Below are 21,013 nucleotides of genomic sequence, written 5' to 3' on the forward strand. Positions count from 1 at the left end.
TTTTTCCCCTTCCTTTGTTGCTGTTTTGGATTTTTGGCATGAATTCAGCCAAAATTTTTCAAGCTAATTCTGAAACAAAGCATGGGAAACTGGAGGGATTTGTTCACGTTAAAAGCTTCTGGTCACCCCTTGAACAGCTCAAGAGGTTTTGTGATTTGGACCATAGACTTGCAACGTGTCAAGGCAAAATCTTTGTATTTCGCTGTCTGCAGAAAACTCCCAAACATGACTAAATTACTAACCTCCGAAAAAAATAAATCTCCATTTGCATGAGCTCACTAAGGAGGTGATGCTTCCTAGCAACTAAGTTCCCTGGAGATCCCACCTAAAATGCCCCAGGATCCCGCTATCAGCTGGGTGGGACCAGCCTGCTCCAAGCTGCACTTTAATATTAAATAATCAGAGAAACCAGTGAAAACTTTAATATGAAATAATCAGTGAAACCAGGTGCAAGGCTGGTTCAGATCTAAGTTTGAACTCATAACGGGTTGGGTGGTAGTGGCCCCTGCAGTGTATCGCATACAGGTTTTTATTCAGTCTTCCAGAGGGGAGGAAGTGGAACAGAAGGTATGAGAACATGCCAGTGTGATAGAACAGGAGTTTTTGTATCAACTACACAGTGACAAAAATACCCTGATGCACATATAGAAAAGCGCAAAGTTGATGTAACACTCCTTAAAGCAACATCTGAATTTTCAAATTTAATGCTTTTCTTTCAACAGAGCACTTGCAGGGCTTGCTATCTCTATTTTAAAAACCAAGCAATTTACCACTTGCAAAATCCTATCACGGATCTTTAAGCTGCTGTAACATCATGATCCACTGCAAACATCTCTGCCATTGAGCCAGCTAAGAAAGCTGAGAGGTACAGCTGCATAGAGTTCTCTGCTCCATCTGCTGTCTTAACTGCCCTTCCCTATTTCTTCTCCAGTGGCTACAGCAAGAGGGACATCCAGACGGATGGCCCACAGATCAGATCTTTTGCTGAGCAACTGCAACAATTGGATCACCAATCGGGGGGGGGGGGCGGGGGGAAGGCTAAACTAAAGAGATTACCTGTGAGATGTAGGAAAACACTTGGGAAAACAACAGAGATTGAGACACAAAGATCTCTTCTGCAGGAGACTGGAACATAACCTCCATGTGCAAGGTTATCTGATTTAATAAATTGAACACAAGTATAACAATGCTTCACTTATCTGAAGATAGCAGACTAAATCCAACCTGGTCAGGACTGGAGACGTGCAGTTCTGGGCAGGGGACAAGTCCCATTCCTTAGAAATCTTATGGACCAGATCTAACATTTACCACACCCAGCGGCACCAACACACATGTCTTTTGCACAGACTAGACTGGAAGAAAAGAAACAGACTAAAACTGAAGAAATTACAAGCATAGCATAGCAAATCTCAGTAAACCCCCAAGATATTTTAAAATGCTCAAGCATTTCCACACACTTTCCTTCCTAAGGACGCATGATAATCTTCAGCCCATAGGAAGAGATAACGAAGATATGCAACAGAAGCACATTATGAAGCACATCACTGCCCAAATTACTGACTCTGGAAAATGAAAAGCTACTAGAAACAGGACCAAAATGCACCAGATCAGCCCTAATTACAGAGAACAGCTCATGATTCTGGCAAAGCCTCTTGTGGACAAGGCAGAATACAGGTAATAAAGCAAAAGTTATAGTGGGTTATTTTTGCAGTGAGAGCACATAGTCCAAGCTCTTTGCAGATAATGCATAGCTGCTCTATAATACTTTATGCCAGAAACCTGACATAAGAAGAAGAATCTCCAAGAGAAATTCAATAGCATTTTTGGTAGACATCAAGAATATAAATAATTGTATCATACAAATTGTACACCCAGGAATGCACAGGGCATCACAATCTTTCTAAAGGCAAACAAATGTAATATGCATAAAGATACTGAAAATCTGTTTTTATACATTTTTAGTTGCTAAATTTGTATTTGTTTAAAATAGAGAGAGAATAAAAATGTGACTCTCCTTAATGGGAAAGAAAACCCAAACCAAAACACCAGATGAGGGACTTAGCAGCTGAAATCCAAATTTTCCGTGATATATCTGAAACCATCATTTAAGATGTGTAGTTGCTTCTGATCTACAGAGAAATGTGCAGATAGGAGCACAGCATCTCAGATTTCAGCTGAAACAACAAAAAGCCCTGAACCTGGGGAGGTACCCCTGCCTAAATTCAGAGTGAAAAAAGCAGTGGACTTCCAGGCTCCAAGGTATACATTCAGCTTCAAGGCCTGTGTTTGAAGGGAATCTATAGGAAAAAGATGAGCACACAGTGGTACACCTGGCACAGGAAGATGCAGGTCAGGTTTAAGATCTAGCAGCCCCTCTATTCACTTCACAGCTTGATCCTCTTCTGATCTTGATGGCTGTAACCAACTACAGGGTCTAGGTGGACAGGGACAGAACCCAATACTGTACAGCCTAAATCACACTTAGAAATATAAAAAACTCTCATGAAAGGCAAGAGTTTCAAGGGGAGTCTGGCAGACAGCAGTCTGACTAGGGAAAAAGATAACACTCGGATCACCCCAAGGTTTTCTGTCCTACATCAGCCATGCTTCTTGGGACTCCTTGCAGTTGCATAAGTATTTGATGTGGAGGGATGGCCGTTCACGACTGCCTGCCGAACGCTGTGCTCAGTGCAAGACAGGTCAAACCTGTAGTGCCACACAAATATCTGCTCTGACATCCATGAGGCTGCTTTACAGAAATCTCATCAAAAGAGGTCTCTTCTCACACTGCTCAGAAAGATATCTTCTGCTTAGCTGAGAGAGTTTTAAATTCAGCCAAGATTTCCCTCCCAGCATTCAAGTATACTTCTCTGATCAGCTCCTAAAACCACTATGAATTTTTGATCTGGATGCTGCATGACCTTTTCTAGGACTTTGATACACGATGAATAAATAACTGCTGAGCCTCTGAGCTCAGCTGCTACGTCAAGATAAATTCAAAATGTTCTCTTGATGTCCAATCCTTCTTGGATTCAGTGGGTTAGGGATAGAGACTGGGCAAAACTGTTTCCTTGTCTTACGTTTTTGTAATTATTTTTAAACTCTCTGGGAATTTGGAACGCCATAGGTAAACCTACAGTGGGGTGAGAGATATTTCAGAGATCCTTACAGATGAGAAGCTCAAGGTTCCTGATTATTCTACCTCAAAATAAGATTTTGCAAACAGTTTGAAGTGGGAAGAGGGGAAGGAACAGCTGTGAAAACAAGCAAAATTTGCAAAGTCTGTTTACATATTATAATGACCCCAGGAAAACAATATTAACTTCTAGGGCAAAATCCTGGAGCGTGGAGTGATACAAACCCAGCTCCAGACTGGCTTGAAGAAATTCCAGGATGTTTACAATCCAGCAGTGAGAAGCGTCTCTTTCATTGGCTTATATCTCTGAGCAAGTCTGGAAAACATATAGTTTTCAGGAGCATCAGTTTGTCAGCTAACCTCTCAAGTTTTGAGATTCAACCAAGTCAAGCAGCCACGCTATCCAAGTCTGAAGATGAACTATAGGTTGAAAAACATCGCCCAAGTAGAACCTCTGTGAACCAGATTGGGGTTTCTGCCCCCCCCCCCAAGAAGTTCACTGCGTCTGTGTGACACCACATTTCCTTGGAGCCCCAAGATGCATCTTCCCTGATTTTGGGGTCTTCTCCAAATCTCCTCTCTCACAGGCAGAGAAGATGCAAAGTCCACACTGACCAACAGTGATGCAACAAGGAAGCACTTTTTCACTCGGAAGATGATCAGACATGGGAACAAGTGCCTGGAGAGGCTTTAGAGTTTCCAGCCTTGACATCCAGTTGAATTTTGAAAATCAAGGCCCTGAGCAACCTGACCTAATAGGATCGGCTTCAAGTAGGGGTTTGGACAAGATGACATCTAGCAGTTTCTTCCAACAAAATTATTCTATGATTCTAAGAAACATTCTGCTTCTTTCTCTTTGCTCTTGACCTATGCTCTTGCATGAAGGCCAGCCATGGACACTGGGCTGGTCTCAGCTGATCCATCATTTAAGGGAAATTAAAACACAGCAAACCAACTACCAGATCTGCTGGTTTTCCTTCGCGTTACACGGCATCACTATTTCTGAATTATGACTCTACTCCTTGACCTGTGAGCACCATAGCTTTGTCACATCCCACACAAAGATCAGCCAATCTGTAAGGACACTGGACAACTTTTAGGATCAAAGTATTGTTACTACCACCAAAAAGAAAACTACATATAGATTCTATCCTCTTTTACAGTAACAGAAGTCAGCACAAAATCTCATGGACTAATGAGCTCACGCTGCTGGTCTGTGGCTCATCTTTGGCCCTACAACTAAATTCTAGTTAAATAATTATTGTTCATATTTCCCAGTATATGGATATAGGTGCAAGTTTAAAACATGCCCATTTGTCAGAAAAGTCAAACTGTAGAGAGAAAATTGCTTAACAGAATGAGCTACAGTAGGGTTTACCCAAGTACTGTTGTACAGGACTTTTTCTGCATTTGACCAACTTCTTTGTAAAAATTTGATCTTGGCTATGTTATCTTTTCTTATCTTTAAGACTATACATTCTGCAGAATGCTAAACGATCTACATTTAAACATCTGCTAGCTAATCCAGATCTTTCTGTATGATGTAACAACATCTGGTTTTTTTTAAATGGCAGAAAAGAACAAGTGTTCTCACAGAGCCAGTCTTTGATTTTCGGTTTTCTACCCTGCAGGCTATCCAACTCTGAAGTCTTCTGCCAGTGGAGAATAAGCCAGTGTTCATCTGCAACCTGCACACGCCGGTTGAAGAAAAATATACCAGTCCAGTACCCTGCTCAGCCAAGGGAAAGAAGGGACACAATCTTCTGCTGGCATTTTTTTTCCCAAGGGTGAAGGCGATCGATTGGTATCAGCCAGAGCTGTATATATTGACAGTCTCCTAGAGGGAAAAGCAGTATGAGCCTACAAACTGCTCCAGATCTGCTGCTTTTTTGCACGTTGGAAGAGTTTTCACAGGATTATTTCCCTCCAGTTGAGGCATGTCACTAATTACCTCCCGTTCTTCTCTGCCTCGTTCTCCTCACAGCAGCGCAGGTCAGCAGCACAGACACATCACACATGCCATGCCATATTCCCATAGAGCCTGTAGGACCAGACGTCTGTAGGAAGCTGGTGCCTCTGCAAGTGTTGCGTACAGAACAGCCAGAGAAGCAGCAGAGCTTGTGACGTGGGATGGAAAGGAAGAATAGGAAAACTGGTGTAGCACATGGGAGCATTAACTACCTCCTTACCTCTCAGGCATAAGCAAATCATGCTAACTCCATGTGGCAAGTGTGCTAGTCAGATATTCTGGGAATGGATGGAAAGATTTCAGAGTGACTGGACACCCCCACCACTCTGGGAGGTATATGCTCGCTGTATATTATTTTTGATCCTGATTTTTTATACCACTAGCATGCTTTTTTGTTCCCCTTGTTTTTAAATTAGGCCTTGTGTTTCTTCTACTCTAGGTTTTAGCTCAACCACTCTTCAGCAGAATGTAACAGCCACAAACACAATAAGCAGATGCCACTGGAGTAAATGAAACTACATTCCTCGCCCCGAGGCCGAGCATGCTGTTTTCTGTCAATGCTTCTCATACTGCAAGTCTCCATATCAGAGGAAGAAAACCACATATAATCAACTATGTCTCTGTATTTCCTGTCAGCTGAGAAAATTAAAACTGAAAAAAGCTAAATCAAACCTTCTGAAATTCTCATCGAAAACCAAAATTGATCAAAAAAGCACCACTTACCAGAATTTCCCCCTCAAACAGAGCAACTTTACATTCACCACATTTCCTCAAAAATGGCTTGAAAACATGCCCTGTAAAATATGAGAGAAAGGGAAAGAAAAAATTAGCAACTGGAACACCACAAATTATGTTACACTTCTTTCTCACTCTGCTAGCATTTATCACAAAATTTCACCATTTTTCCTGGCTTAGGGAAGGAGGTAATTGGATTTGAACCTTCACAACTAATTATTAAATTCCACCGGTATCATGGAAAATATTAAAATAATTGTAGGACTCCCTCAGACTGCTCAGACACATCACTGTCACTGGCACAACAGCTATTCTGACAAGGTCAACAACACGAAACGCGCAGCAACATACAGCAAGTGTGCCAATTATTTAGATCCACCACCCGCCCCCCCCCTAAAATTGGTCAACCCAGTATCTCTTAGTGATTTTGCTTTAACAAACTGTTTCGGAAATACGATGCACATAAAGTTCTCAACAGCCTCCTTGTTTGAAAACTACACAAAGAAAAAAAATGGGTTGTGCCACACTAAATGTTTAGACTATATTAATTACTCAGTGTTCTCTAGAAGAAGAGGGAGAAGCAGTAAGTCAACACAATATCCAGTTCGACGAAGATGGTGAGCAGAAGTGACAAATGCCATCATTTTGCCAACTCTGAGGAAATTTCAAATGACAGCTACTCCTTATTTTTCCTTGAGGCGAAATCCTTGAAAGAACAACTCATGGAGCACAGACTAACAACAATTTTAAAATGTTTAGTTTGTAAACGCCTAGAAGATGGAGGAGCTACGATTCTGCTGGTGTTCGGGTTCGGGAGCAGCAACCGTACAGCAAACAGAGAAGGATACATGTTTTAGTGCCCAGGTGTGCACAGCACTGAAGCCAGACTGAATTTGAACTGCTTTAAACTCCCGTTCCCCTGCAAATACACGGCTAAATTTTCCACGAGAGAGGCATCTGTGAAATTACTGCTGGATGAGTAACTTTACAGCTACACACACATGACTTGGAGCCCTGCATTATTGATCGCAGAAACCTGCCTCAGCTGCAGAAGCAGCAGATCTTTGCACTGGCACCTCTCCTCAAGGATGCTGCAGGCATCCGCAGGAAAAGAAGGGGGAATGACTTCTTAGGTCAAATTAGTTTTACTGGTCATAGTTACATGAAAAGTGGCTAGGAGAATAAAATTTCTATTAAGGAATTACCAAATAAATCTTCCTTAAAACAAGGCAACTGGATTACACTGCTCTAAATCCTGATTAGCAAGTAGACCTCTGATCTCATAAGGCTGAGACTTCATTTTGGGTGGAGAGTTCAGGGTGGGGAGAGAAGAAAAAAAAAATCATTACAAATTCAAAAGAGCTGTTGTGTAAGATTTTAGGAATAGACATTTTTAATCACAAAACTACAAACCGAAGTGTCTTCTTCCCTGCTTGCTTTCCTTGTTCAGTGGTTGAAAAAAAACCCGAGGCATATCAAGCAATAAAGAAAAAAACCCAACACCCTCTCCTCCCCCAAGACCTTTTGTACAGCTTGGCAGAATTTGTGAAAACACTGAAAAAAAGATAGGTCTTAACTGCTTTGCTCAGGCTCGGGGAAGGTGGTTATTATTCCAGTGCCATCCATTTCCCTCCCTAGCTTCCAGGCATTTGGCCTGGAAAGAAAAAATCAAGTCAAGAAACTCTATGTCTGCCTCCGAATTAATTGGATAACATCTGCATGCAGAAAAGTTAGGAGCTTAAGAGAGGAGCCAGGTCCGAAACAATCCAACAGCACCTCAACTCCGGATTAGCTCATTATTTTCTTCTACACCAAGAGACTGATTTAATAATTTCCCTAGAGTAGTGACAAATAAAGGAAACTCTGTACTCCATGCTGTTGGTCCCATGAATACTTGAAAGACAGGCGGCAGCACTGCTGCCAAAAAGGGCTGAACATCCCCCGGCACTGGTGCGGAGCTTCTGGATGCGCTCCCTCCCTCCTCCCAGCACAAATGCCAGTGCAGCAAACTGGGCTGGGGAGGTAACTGGGATTAAAATGAACTGGGTGAAGTCTCTAGCCCAGTTTGCAAAGTAACTGGAAAAAAAAAAAGGGGGGGGGGGGGGGGGGAGAAAAAAAAAAAAAAGAAAAAAAAAAACCAAAAAACCAAAAAAAAAAAAAAAAAAGCAAAAAAAAAGGAAAAAAAAAAAAAAAAAAAAAAGCCTGTGCTGGCACTAGGGAAAAAAGGAGGAAGGGATGGACAGGCAGATGTAGGATTTGAGGAATGGCAGATTCACTTGTTTGGCCGCAGTGCTAGTTTCAACCAACAGTAAAACTCTGCTCCTAGGGTACTGCCTGAGGCAGCTGCCTTAATACATGCTAAAGGAGTCCAAGCCCACCATTGAGGCTATGCATGACAAAAACTAGCAAGAGGGCTAGGTAGAGGGGTATCTAGTTAAATCTGAGGCAAAGACACAATTTACCATGTCTCCAGCCTTGCAAGATCTTCTGAACTTTGGGGGTGGCAGGTAGGAAGCTTGAAACTCTTCCAGGGGATGCTTTTTTTGATTTTAGAAGATGATGCAAAACATGCCCTGTCTCTCAGGCTACAAAGGAGGTGAAATACTTGGAGGCAGAGTGGGTCAGGGAAGGAGAAAGGAAGGGAACATTTTTGCTGCATAACTGGGGGCGAGGGCTGGACATGGCTTGCAGGGAAAAGCAAAGATTATTCACTCTTTCTTTGTATTCAGTTTGGGGTCTGCACAGAACTCAGTTTTAGCCTTAATGATTTTCATTCTACCTAAGCATGTAGGAGGAATATTTCTTTTTCTTGATTTCTTGGATAATGTTACTTATCTCCAATTGGTCTGACCAGCTCTTTCCAGAAAAGCTTTGCTGACTTTGGAGAACACAGCATAGGAAATGCAAAATAAATTAATACAGGCTTCAAGGCATACCAATTTTGGCTTCTTTTGCAATTAGTTTAATAAATAGAAGAGGTGACAAAAGGTTTGTCTGACCAGAATTACTAATGGAAGACAGCTTGCCTTCCCAAGTTTCTGTGCTTGGGAAAAATGAAAACCTGGAGGTAGCTATCTGACTATTCAGTGAAAGGTGTGCTTCTTTTGGATAAGTCTGTTTTCACAAATAGTTCTTTTAACAGAAGGCACTTACCATAAAAGGTTTTGATTTGTCTCTGTAATGAAGAGTTGGCTAGAAGTGTACAAAGGTATACCCTAATATCCAACAGGCTGCTGGCACCGACTGAATGGCATATAGTAATGATTGAAGTTTGTTACCCCAGCCAGGGGAATAGTGGGGAAGGAAAGGGAGAAGTTGCAGCAAAGGAAAAGCATTGAGAATGAAAACCTTTTCTGAAAAAAATTCACATTGAACTCCCCTTCTGCTTGCCATCTAAAATCAAATGCAGAATGAGGATGGTTCAGAGAACGATCAATTGAATAGTATTAGATTTAAGCAACATCAGCTTCCCGTAAGTAGCTGCAACTTGCTACCCATCCCAGGCCAAAACATTTACAACAGAGTGACCCCAAACTGTGGCACACACATCACTGCCAATACGGAAGCGGAGCGTCCAAATGAAAGCTGTCCAAGCATCTCCTCCTAAATGGTAAGACATGGTAAAATACTTAGCACACCAACAGACATGAAAAGTTGCTCTGAAGCTCAGAAAGACTTGATTTGAAACTTTAAAGAAAAACAAAACACTCTTGGGATCAGGCTTATTATCCGTCAGGAACAGCCTTTTCCTGTAAGCAGCACCAGCTTCAACAAATTGGATTTTTTTTACCAAAAAACCATACCCCCCCAGTGTTGCACATACACCAGCAGTGTTTTTATGTAGCCTTGTGTATTTTTGTAAAGAAGAAAGTATTTTGTGAAACAGAATGTGGTGAGTTGCATATCTGCATGTCATTCGCGTGTTCGGTTTCATGACATTGTCTCCTTCATCAGACAACCTCTGCTTATTCTCATCAGCTTCCAGATACAATTTTGTCAGTTCATACCGGGATCAGAATTAAGTTTATTACCACCGGCAAAAGAGAAATCACTGTCAGAAGACATAGTAACTACTATTTTTTCGAGCCTGTGCTCCCAAATCCATTAACATCCACCAACTTCATGGCTCTTTGGATCCCGTCCACTGTGAGCAATCATAGACAAGAACCCACCAAACCCCTTTAATTTTCATTAAAGCAAAAATTTTTCCGTGACAATTTAGCTGCCATTTGAAACAGATAGAAACATGATTTAAGGCATAAAAACAGTTACATGGAAGATCCTGGTCTGGTACGTGTTGCAGTTGCAGTTCATGCAAGCTTCACCCAGCTGGAGGAAGTGGCTGGCTGGAGTCATAAGTGGTCTTAAATACTTTTCAAGTGCTAGTAGATGCAATTCACTTTATTATACTCAAACGCAGAAGAAAATCTACATAATGATAAGCATCTGCCAGCTTTCTATTAGTAACATGCTTCTGCTGCTGTATTTTCAAACCTCAAGTAGAAGCAGGCATCCCTGGTTCTCGGGCTGCTATTTTATTTGGCAAAAATTGGGAAGAAGAAGGTTTTCAGGTTGGCGAGCAGTTTACAAATGAACATATCTGAGTCAGGACATGTAATCTGTAAATGAGCTGGATCCACTTTGTAAAGAAAGTGTTGGTTAGTCTGCAGAGCAACAGCATTCCTTTTTCGCATGCTCTTATGTCATTTGTGCTTATTTTACAAAACATCATATTACATAGATTTTGGGCCATGAGTTAGTCCAGAAAGTATTTTTCAGTAGTAGGTTACTATGGCCCTACTGTAACAGGGTCTTGATTCACCCTTTTTAGATGGGTTGAGGACTCTGTTACCTGGGAGGCTGTTGACACTGGTGTTTGAACAAATGTATGGAGGCATGTTCGACTTTGCCTAGGGTGCAGCATTTTCCACTTATTCCCACCACTTTAAGATTTCTAATCCTACTAAAAACAACAACAACAAAAAAAAATTTTAAAAAAACAACTTCTAAAAGCAACGTTGAACAGAAGAAGAAAAACAATCTCTTGCATGCTGACTTTATATGGCTGGTTTATAGAAGAACTGCACATCTCAATTTACATAAAGCCATCTTCTACTGTGCAATGCCAGATTACACATAACGACTCCTTATCCTGTGAACATCTGAAAGCTTTCCAACAATGAAACGTTTAAAGTTTAAGGGAAGCTTATAGGCTTGTTCTTAGACACAGAAGCCTCCTTGTTACCCTGAAAGTATCCCTTGCTAAGTGAGGGTCCCAGACAGCAGGCGCATGATATGAAACAGCCCCGTCATCAACAGGGAAGAACTGAGCAGCAGAAAGAGGGAGCTCCCACGCAGGAAATAACTCTTGCAACACGGACAGACACAACCCTGGACACCAGCAGAGGAAAAAAACCAGCAACACCATTAGAAGACTCTACTAAGACTAAACACTACCATTCTGATGGTTCCTCCTCCCATGCAACAGTGCCAAAACTTGGAAAGAGGACAGTGACTACAGGACAGGCACCCTGCATTTTTTCTTGGGATATTTACTGGATTTCTAAAACAGTTACTTGAAAGCTTCATGCAGTTACAGGCTGTAAAAAAGGATAACTAGGTCCCTCTCCTAAAGGATTCCCAAAGAAAATTGGTAGTTTCAAAAGAAAAATATTTGTTTGCACCATCAAACTTGCAGCTGTCTAAAAACACATCTTTCAAACTGCTGCCCTTTCTGTTTGGAGCAGATGGAACTCAGATGAGAAGTCACTGTTGCAGTGGCAACAAGTCCTGAGAAACAGGAAACATGGGAAAAATCATCAGGAAAACACAGAGGCTTTGCTTGAACATTTTCTACTTTTATAAATGGAGCTATGCAGAGAAAAAAACCCACAAACTGTGTTAAAGATCATAAGCCAAACTGCTGCTTTTCTGTGCCACTTTGATCTCCTCACACATCGGATCTATTGACTTACCTTTAGCAGACATGCTGCTGTCATCTGGTCCCCAATACCCTGCGTGTCCTGTGGCTTCCCGCCCTGCCGAAGCACATCGCTTGCTCTCCTTTTCCCTGGAGTGCTTCCCTCCCACAGGCAGTTTAAGCCCCTTGGTATTGCTAGCTCAGTATTGGCGATACGAGTACCTTTTTCTTCTCTCAACTTTCAAGCAGGATAAGCTAAACCTAAATCTTCCTTATATCCACAGCTGCTTCTCCAGGCATCAACTTGCTTTGTAACGCAGCGGAGAGCCGAGAGCATAGAGGAGCTGGGATCTGAAAACATCAAGGCACCATCTAACCAAAGCACTCCAGCACAGAGAGTGCCAGTACAAGTAGAGTGTGCGGACGCGTACAGAGGGGTAGCAGAGGTGGATGCAACAAAACAGAAAATGCCAAAGTGTTACAAAATACACGGTGAGCTAGTGGTTATGGTCAGCAAGTGGAGCGCAACACTGCAAGGGTACCGGCGACAGAAAGCCAATCAACACGGCACTCACGGCCCATCCCTAAATCCCACCTTTTGAAATGGCTGGGAGAAGATCCCACAATCCGTGGCATCCCTTGCCATCCGCACTGCCTAGGAGAGAAGCAAGCGTGTATCTCTGCGTAAGCCGAAAGCCAGCGTGTGTACTGCGTGCTTCGGCCACCCCGCTGGAACCGCCTGCTCCCGTGTCAGGCGGCCGTTGGCAATCACGAGGGCTGAGCAATCAATAGGGGAAGCTATTAGCAAGCTCAATATCGAGCATGCACTTAGGCTCAGAATGTTACTCATGTATGAGTAGCATGTGATTGCAGCAACGTACTCTGGTTCTCAAAACAGTAGAAAAATGTCTTCATGAATTGCAGGAAGAGCGTTCACATTTCTTTTTGCAGAAAAATGAGAAGTACTATGCACCAAACACTTTTTTTTAAAATAAATGAATGGAGCCCACAGTGCTAAAAATAGCTTGCACTCTCCAACCCTCCGAGCTGGCTGCTAGGGATGCTGCTGGGCATGGCTGGAGCTGAGGGAGGGCACGGGCAGCCAGCGAGGCAGGGACGCGGGGGCTGGAGCCAGCGCCATGTCCCTCTCCCGCACCCTCAGCCTCCACATCCTTACCGGCCTCACATCCCAGTGGCATCAGTGAACCGCTTCTACGGCCAGAAATAAGCACTCACATCATTATGGAAGTTAAAAAAAGATAGCAAGGGAAAAAAAAGCAAGTTTAATGTAAGATTTTGGAAGCTTTTGTTTTAATAATTGATTTTGCAGTTTGTCTCAAAGAAGAAAGTGTTTTTCTTGTGAAGATACAGGATTGACCCTAAAATACCTTTAGCAGGAACTGGCTAAAAAGCACATTTATAAGCCCCCTGCAGAAGCAGTAAAGGCCATTTAGAAGTGCAATTACATTGCAATGTAAATACAGGGTTTTAAATAAAAAAAATTGTTTTTATAAACAATTGTTTTTATAAACAACTTTTCCCCTCCCCCATAAGAGAATATTACTTATTTAATAAACATTTTTGTGCTTTAATCAGGGTCAAGGGCTTTAATTAAGGACGTTATATCCATGACGTGCAATGAAAATGAACACATACATATACTGTATATATAGAATATATATGCCGAAGTTGCAATACTATAGTACCCATAATGTCAGCCATTCCCATCATGCAAGAAATCATAAAAAATACACACATGAGAAGAAACGGTCTAAAGTCATGGCCAATTTACTTCCACACTTTAAACCTTGAAAGAATTCAGCACATAACCTATATTCTTAGGACAAATTGGGGGTGAAGAAGGAACAGTGTATTACTAAGAACTTCTTGTAGTTAAGTCAATTCATAGATTTAGCTAATTTTAAGTATGTTGAATAATATTTATATCTTGTACATGTAATACTTTAATGGATTAATCACTCCATATTTTGTACATTTGGTTTTCCTAACTACTGTAATTCCAAAACTGCTGGAGAATGAAATAAAAGCATGGCATGGTCTGCAATTGTGCCCCATGGGGGAGCTGGGGATGGGGGAGGCAAAGCGTGTCTTTGCAGAAGCTACGTCACCTACATGTGGTCACATTTCCTCATGTGAAATATAAAAATGTTGAAAAGAGGCTGAAATTTTGTAAGAGCAAGCTATTTGTAAACCTATTTCTGTATCAAAGAAAGGCCACGAAGCGAAAAGTAAACAGTGTAAGAAAAGAATAGAGCACAGTGTAAGAAAAGAACACGATTAAAACACAAACAATGCAAACGCTGCCCTGTAAACTTAACTACAATGAGCTGAAAATAAACTGTTTCCTTTTTGCCATGTTCACTTTAATCTTCTGAAAGGCAGGAAGGGGGAAGACAGGAGGAGGCAGCAGTTTCAGACTTGTGGAGATTATCAAATCCCACATCGGATGATTAGAGCAAAGCTAAGAAGAAAACATCCTCTCTCCCCACCTCCCTCCCTCCCCAGAAAGGAAACAGAGCCTTTAGGACCAATCTGCAATGTTTGTTTGTTGCTCTTTAAAGGATTGCTCCAGAGAGCATTTTTCCTAAGCTGTTTTTATCTCTTTCTGGAAGTTTCAAAATAAACAAGAGTACTGGAAAGGGAAGAACAGAAAATGTGACATTCTGGTTTATTTATTTATTTTTTTTATAGTGAGACAAGCAAAGCAAATAAATAAGGTCCTTGGTTATCATACAACACAAAGCTGGAGGGAATAAGAGCTTTAAGTCTGAGAAGCCTCATTGCAAAACCTAGGAAAAATCACCAGTGGGCTGAGGGTGGGGAACAGTGAAAAAAAGAGGGCTGTCTCTCATGCTACTTCATTAATTATTTATTTACTTATTTTAATGATGAGATTTCATGTTGATGACTTCTATATCCAGGAAAGAAAAAAAAAAAAAAAAGAATAACCTAAAAAAAAGTCACTGTATTTTGACAGTTTACTTTCCATAAACCCCCCCTGCTCTCCAGCAGCTTCCAAAAAAGACTCTCCCATAACAAAAAACAGGAAATTAAATTCTCAGGACAACACACTAGAAGTACAAATGAAAAGACTTTGCGGTGACATAATGCTTCGGCCTCGAGCGCAGGATCAAGTCTTTATTCTTTCACGCTGCCCTTAAATACATCAGGTCTCCCCTTAAACAGCGAGTGTCCCAGTGTGAACCAGAATAAACACAAGGTTCATGTAATTCCAGGATTGCGCTACATTAATATAAACCTCTTTGCAATACAAAGGCCACACAAATGCATTTATTTCGTGGAAATATTCTGTGGATTTAAAAAATCATTACTATTCAGTAATAAACACTGCCCCTACTTTATTGTCTTTTATTTTTCAAGATTAAGCAAATGCCTGAGCGGCGGAACTAATGAAACTGGATTTCCAGCTCGTTTGGGCTTATGATGCTACATTTACAACATGAGTCCCTCCTGGGCTGCATCCGAGCGCTCCTGGCTGCCCCACGCCCCAGGGTGCCGGGTACCCGGCCCCATTTGCTGGGCATGCCTCGCTGCAGCTGCCGGCCGGCTGCTCCGGGGGTGCCCACAGCACCCTGCCCCAGCCGCTCTGCACCCAGGCTGTCTCCTGGCAGCAGCTAATGCATCGGATAAAGGACCGGGAAGCCCAATGCTGCCCCTGAAGCCTCGTCCCGGGATGGAGACAGTCTGCAAAGTTATAAAGAGGAGGACTGGTGTGCAGACACACCGAGTTAACAGCCTAACTCCCACTTCCTCAGGAAACTAGGCTAAAAAATCTGGGTTTTCTCTTGCTATGCCCCCCCCCCCAACTATGCAGATGAAGTATTAAAAAAAAAAAAAGAAAAAAGAATAGCATAGACATAAGGCTTAAAGGCTATACTACATCCACAAACAGCATCTGGATTACTGTCTGAGGCATGTTTCAGAAGTGTCATTGGCTTCCTGTTTAATATTCGTGTTTTATTGCTGCACAAAGTCAGCCTCCGCTCAAAGAGCAATATATTACTCTCACGTTCTCTGAGCAGATCCTTAATGAGGATATTCTGGTTTCTTGATATTCAGAGACCTTCTGTTGGTATCAACAGAATATCAGCACATGCTTGAACACACAGCATGCAGAGAAGGAGAAGTCAGCTCTCGCTATTAAAACTGAGCCACAGGATTAAAAGGGACCTTGAATGACCATGTAGGCCCCTTCCCCACTCAAGGCAAGATCAAATCCATTTACGTTATTCTTTTTATTAGGCCACCTGACCCAGCTGGAGGAAACCAGATATGCTTTGGGGTCCAAGTCCCTTCTTCAGCCTGAAATCTCACCCCTGTGCCGCCCTGGTCCAGCCCTCTGCCACACCAGTTGTTCTAGTAAGAGATCCCTGCCCACAAACCCTGCTTTCCCTGTATTGCCATGGTTACAACGCTGCTATTACCTCTTGCTGTCAAGACTATTTTTAAAAGCCTGCAATGGCAGAAGATGCTGGTAAAGCCCTTATTCTCAAAAAGGTCTAAAATTCCTCCAACGAGCGCTTACTATTTGTACGGGAGAAGTGCTGCACTCTGAAAGCGAAAGCTGGGTGGTGAACTGCCTGAGGCAGGGACTCTGCATTGCCTGCATCCCAGGAGGAAAAAAAAAAACAACAATCAACAAAGAAACAAAACAGTATTTTAAAGGAGAGTCCTAAAGGTCAAGAAGAAAGTAGTCCTACCAACTTAACAAGGTGGGTTAGGTCAGCAGAAAACCCATAACTGCTTGTTAGAAAGCAGCTCGTGCGCACTGGAGAGACCAGCATCGTGGGTGGCTAGAAGATCCCTCGTGGAACTGGCTGATAGAAAGTAGAGAGGGAGCAAGGCTTCGGTGACAAAGACGAACATCTTGTGCTGAATAAAAAGGGAGCCAGTAAAGGAAAGTATAGGGTAGGTTATACTGTTAAAAAATGAGGAAGCTGAAAAAATTCCTTTTGCAAAGACATTCTGGACAGACAGAATTATAATTTGAAGAGGCCAGAGAAAAGGATGTTGCAGTAATTCAAGACATCAAATGAGCACTTAAATGTGAATTTCAACTGTGTGGTCTGGATAGCTCAGGGCATCTTTTAAGACAGTACGCAGGAAGAATCTGCTGATCTGGGAATAAAGACAGAGGGAACTGGGAGATGGACAGATTTTGGCCTGACTGAGGGACACTGGTGTTGTCCATGGCAACAGAGGCAGGAGATAATGGGGAGAGCTGCAGGTGGAGGGAGGAAGGGATGTATCAATGGATATCTGTTTAGCCATGCTGAATGAGACTTGATGGCTTGGTATCCACAAAGAAGTGAAGAAAGACTAATTGATTTTATATCTTGGACAAGGGGAGAGAGGATTAATTTTATGTTCCAGTCCTAAGACTCATATATATGTATATTCACATGTCTATGACTATGATGATTGTTATATTTGTATATAAATACATATTTACATATATACATGTAATACTTCTGTCTGTGGGCAAAGGAATCTGAAATAAAGTTGTACTGAGAAGAATAGGAGAAGAGAAAGAACACTCCCTGCCTAAAACAGAAGTCGAAAAAGGTCTTTCCAATTATTTCATTTTCATAGCATGACAGGTAACAAAGCACATAGTAATAAAATGCTTGCCTGTTACCCCTCTGGAAAGTTTAAGCAGCCAAAAAAAATTTTAAAAATCATTATTGTAGCTAGCTTCCACAGCCTGCAGCTCAATAAATCCTTCCACGTTCGGAGGGCAGGCGTCCCACTCACCCACACTGCCACACAGCTCGCGGGATGTGCGAGCAGTCACTTAGCTGATACAACGCCCCTTACAATACCGGGGATGCGTATTTTGGTCCAGTGATGGATGCGTGTGTAGCCATGTGTCAAATCTGCCAGCACGCTGAGTGCTGAAAACAAATGGCACTTTCAGAGCCGCCGCATCTGGGTCACTGCCTGCTCTCGCTATGCCTGCGAGGACCTTGGGGGAGAAGAGCGGAGCAGGGAGGAGCAGGCTGCAGATTTGAGGAGCTAGCAGGTCTTATCTAGGCCACTGGCCGTAAACTGGATACCCTCACCCTGGAACAAGAAAAGTGGATTTTCGGTACTGTAAGGGTAAGTCTTTTGTACCCCTAAGTGATGAGGTGGCATTGGTTTATTTTTTCCCTACTCAGTTTTGCAGGTGTAATCAGGATTATGAAAGCACATTCAACCTTCCTGCTGCCCCCAGTAAAACAGACTGTAAATCACTGAGAAATAACACACAGGAAGCACTCACAGGCTCTGCTTTTTAGTGCTGTAACTAGTTTGGACTCACGCATTTAGGAAATGTCACATTTGATTTTGACCTAGAATCAAGTTCACTCCGCCTTGCTGGAACACAAGCCGCACCATTCATGCGGCGCCCGGAGCGCAGCCTCCAGCTGCAGAATGTGGGTTACCAGAAGCAGGAGACATCTGAGAAGGAGCATTCAGAGCAGCACGTGTGCCACTTGCAGCCACGAACGCATTCGATTATGAACTCTGCAAAATGTATGAATGGTACGGGCTGACGGTACAATCCCTGGGAGTACGTATCTATAACAATCCTATGGGAAAAAAAGAGGGGAGCGTGCCTGAGAGCCACAAAGAGGCAAGACTTTCTTCTTTCTTTTACTTTTGAGTATGCAAACCAGCTAATTAATTTCCCCTCCAAAAACTATTTGCACAATCTGGAAGCCATTGCAAGGGCCAGTTGTGAAGATTTCAACAGCAAACATCATCAGCAACAGCGAAGGGAACCATTAAATCAATAGTCACATTTTTAAACCAAACTATACATGCCAAAACTGTCAAGTTCATTTCTCACACATATACTCTTATATCTAATGGCAAAGTGTCAACAGAATTTGGGACTATGACAATCCCACAAAGCCACCGGCACTGCAGCTGGCCAGCCTATGCAGAAACGCTACCTGCCACATCCACATGCCCATCTTTCTGTGCACCACAGTATTCACCATGGATAACCACCAGTTTATTTGGTCTGCTTCCTCTCCCCACGTTACATACATGCCCATCCACTGCTTACTCTGCTTTTAACCCAGCTGCGCAGACATACAGCTATAGCAAGTACTTTGAAGCACCTCACGCACAAAAGGATATCAAGAAAGGGAATTGTATTTGACCTTGTCATACATGCATGTGGGGACTGAAAACAGTACAGCCTCCAGAAGCAGGCAGATGCATTTAATAAAAGGACAGAAACTAGGAGAGCGCACGCTTCCTCATAAACACGTGTGTTTTATCAACTGCCTGAACTCTAGATTGCTCCCCTTTTCCAGACAGACACCTCTGGGTCACATCTTTCAGCTCTCTCAAAATTTCAGCAGCTCACTGGCTGCCATTTCATGTAAAGAGGGGGCAGGGCCGTGGACTGAGCATCAGATAGTCAAGTGCAGAAACTGGTTTAAACAGAAGCAGAAAATCTACTCTGGAGGAGAGGACTTCCAGTACCAGGACTACGTAAGAGGAAGAAAATAAAAAGCTGCAGTTCTGCAGAGTGACAGACGTGTGTCATACAGCTGGGACCATTTATGTTCCACTGCTCTAAGCAGTAACAGGAGACTTTTTTCTCCTGGGCAAACTCTTTCTCACTCTAGGATTCACAGTGGAGCAATTACAAGCTTCCTAAAAGCCCTGAGAAGCTTTCAAGGCTTGCAGTAGCTACAGCTTCTGACCCAGACCGATTGCAAGCATTGGCAGAGAGCAGGGCAGTAGAAAACATTGCAGCCTACTTAAAATTTTAAGCACCGCTGAGCGTGGACTTCAGCAAGTTCTGCCCTACTTGTCTTAAAAATGCCCAGTGGTCCTTTTGATGTCAATGATATAAAAAATTAAACCCGTAATAGGCTGTTTATGAAGGCTGACTACCTCTCTCCATCAACAGAGCAGTGTCACCCTGCAAGTGTCAGGTTTACCTCTCATTCTGAGGGGTGTAGCGCTGGCATCCAAACAAGCACGTACAAAGTGACAAGGGCATACAAAGCATTTTGTAGGCTTGGAACAAAACCCTGTTTGTAGGATTCACTTAGTGAAAGAATTTATGTTAACAGAGCAAGCTATTTATAGCAACTCTCCATAGAAATGAACTGTCTCTTGGTTCCTGTCCTCATGAAACGCAGCTTTCTAAGTGGAGAAACCCTCTCTTTACTCTAAAATCATGGGCAAAGGGGAGGGGGGTACGGGGAAAGGGATGCTGCTCCCTGACATACATCCTGCCACCTCCAGTTATACTGGAGATAAGGTCTCCCTGTGCTGTTGGCACAAAAGGTCACTCATGGTTTGAACACCCGCGCAGAGTTGCACCGCTCTTCCCTTGGCTGGACAGCCGGCGGTGGTGGAGCTGCCTGTGCCACCACGGCCCATCGCTCGCAGCTCCGAGCTGTGCCCGTCCTGCCGACAGACACACAAAACTGAGATGGACTGCTCTTCCCAGGCTCCTCAAGCCACACACATTTATTTACAGGCTTTTAGCCAACATTAAACTGAGTATACCTAAGGAAGACTACAGTTCCTTGAAACAGCACAGGGACAAACCAGGAGGGAGAGATCCTGGTCTCTCCCCAGCCAGCCCTTCAAAAGATCCCAAACCAGAGCACGTTCACATATTGTCGCGTTTCGTACGCTGTCTGAAATGAAAGTATACATACTTTAATGCTGATCACACCCAGCCAGCCAGCTACAAACCCACATCCCTGTACTTACACCTCATCAGAGCTTTGAGCGGTCCCCAAAACTGTCACACAAAATCTCACCTACTTGTTAGAAATGACCTAGATCCACAGTCTGCTTACCATCCAAGCTTAATAAATCATTTCTACAAGTTTGCTCAGACAAGAAGCTGAGCAAACTACAGGCACGTGACTTTTCTTAAAAAACCAAAAAGCTGTTTTGAAAAAGAGCAAACCAGAGCAGATTCATTGTTTCAAAGTACAAAAAAGTAGATAAATAAATCAGAAAACAAAACACACACATGCAAACAAGCAAACCACGTAAGAAAGATTTCTACTTAGCTCTTCCTCTTTTCTTTTGCTTATGTATTTCCACAAATAAGATGCAATTAATTCTTTACATCCATATCTGGGGGAGCTCTGCTGCTGGCCTTTTAAATCTCGAGACAAGAGCTACTTGGCAAAAACCCTGTACCACACTGCTCAGAGATTACAGTACAGACCTGACTAGTAGG

At 42.7% G+C, this 21,013-nt stretch overlaps 1 protein-coding gene across 8 annotated transcripts in view; it reads right to left on the bottom strand.

The window, feature by feature from the left end:
- The window catches only part of FYN (FYN proto-oncogene, Src family tyrosine kinase), a 138,304-nt gene that overhangs the window by 71,801 nt on the left and 45,490 nt on the right, over positions 1–21,013 (bottom strand). For 4 of the 8 annotated variants that reach the window (XM_075747914.1, XM_075747913.1, XM_075747921.1 and 1 more), the window contains exon 2: positions 5,829–5,899. The exons of 2 other annotated variants lie outside the window; for them this stretch is intronic. The gene's annotated coding sequence lies outside the window, so the exon portion shown is untranslated. Of the gene's footprint in view, positions 1–5,828; positions 5,900–12,937; positions 12,996–21,013 lie in introns of those variants that run through there. 2 more of the 8 variants (XM_075747918.1, XM_075747916.1) reach the window with 2 other exon arrangements.

This window comes from Balearica regulorum, chromosome 3, assembly GCF_011004875.1.
Source record: "Balearica regulorum gibbericeps isolate bBalReg1 chromosome 3, bBalReg1.pri, whole genome shotgun sequence".
In the NCBI taxonomy this organism is placed as follows: Eukaryota; Metazoa; Chordata; class Aves; order Gruiformes; family Gruidae; genus Balearica; species Balearica regulorum.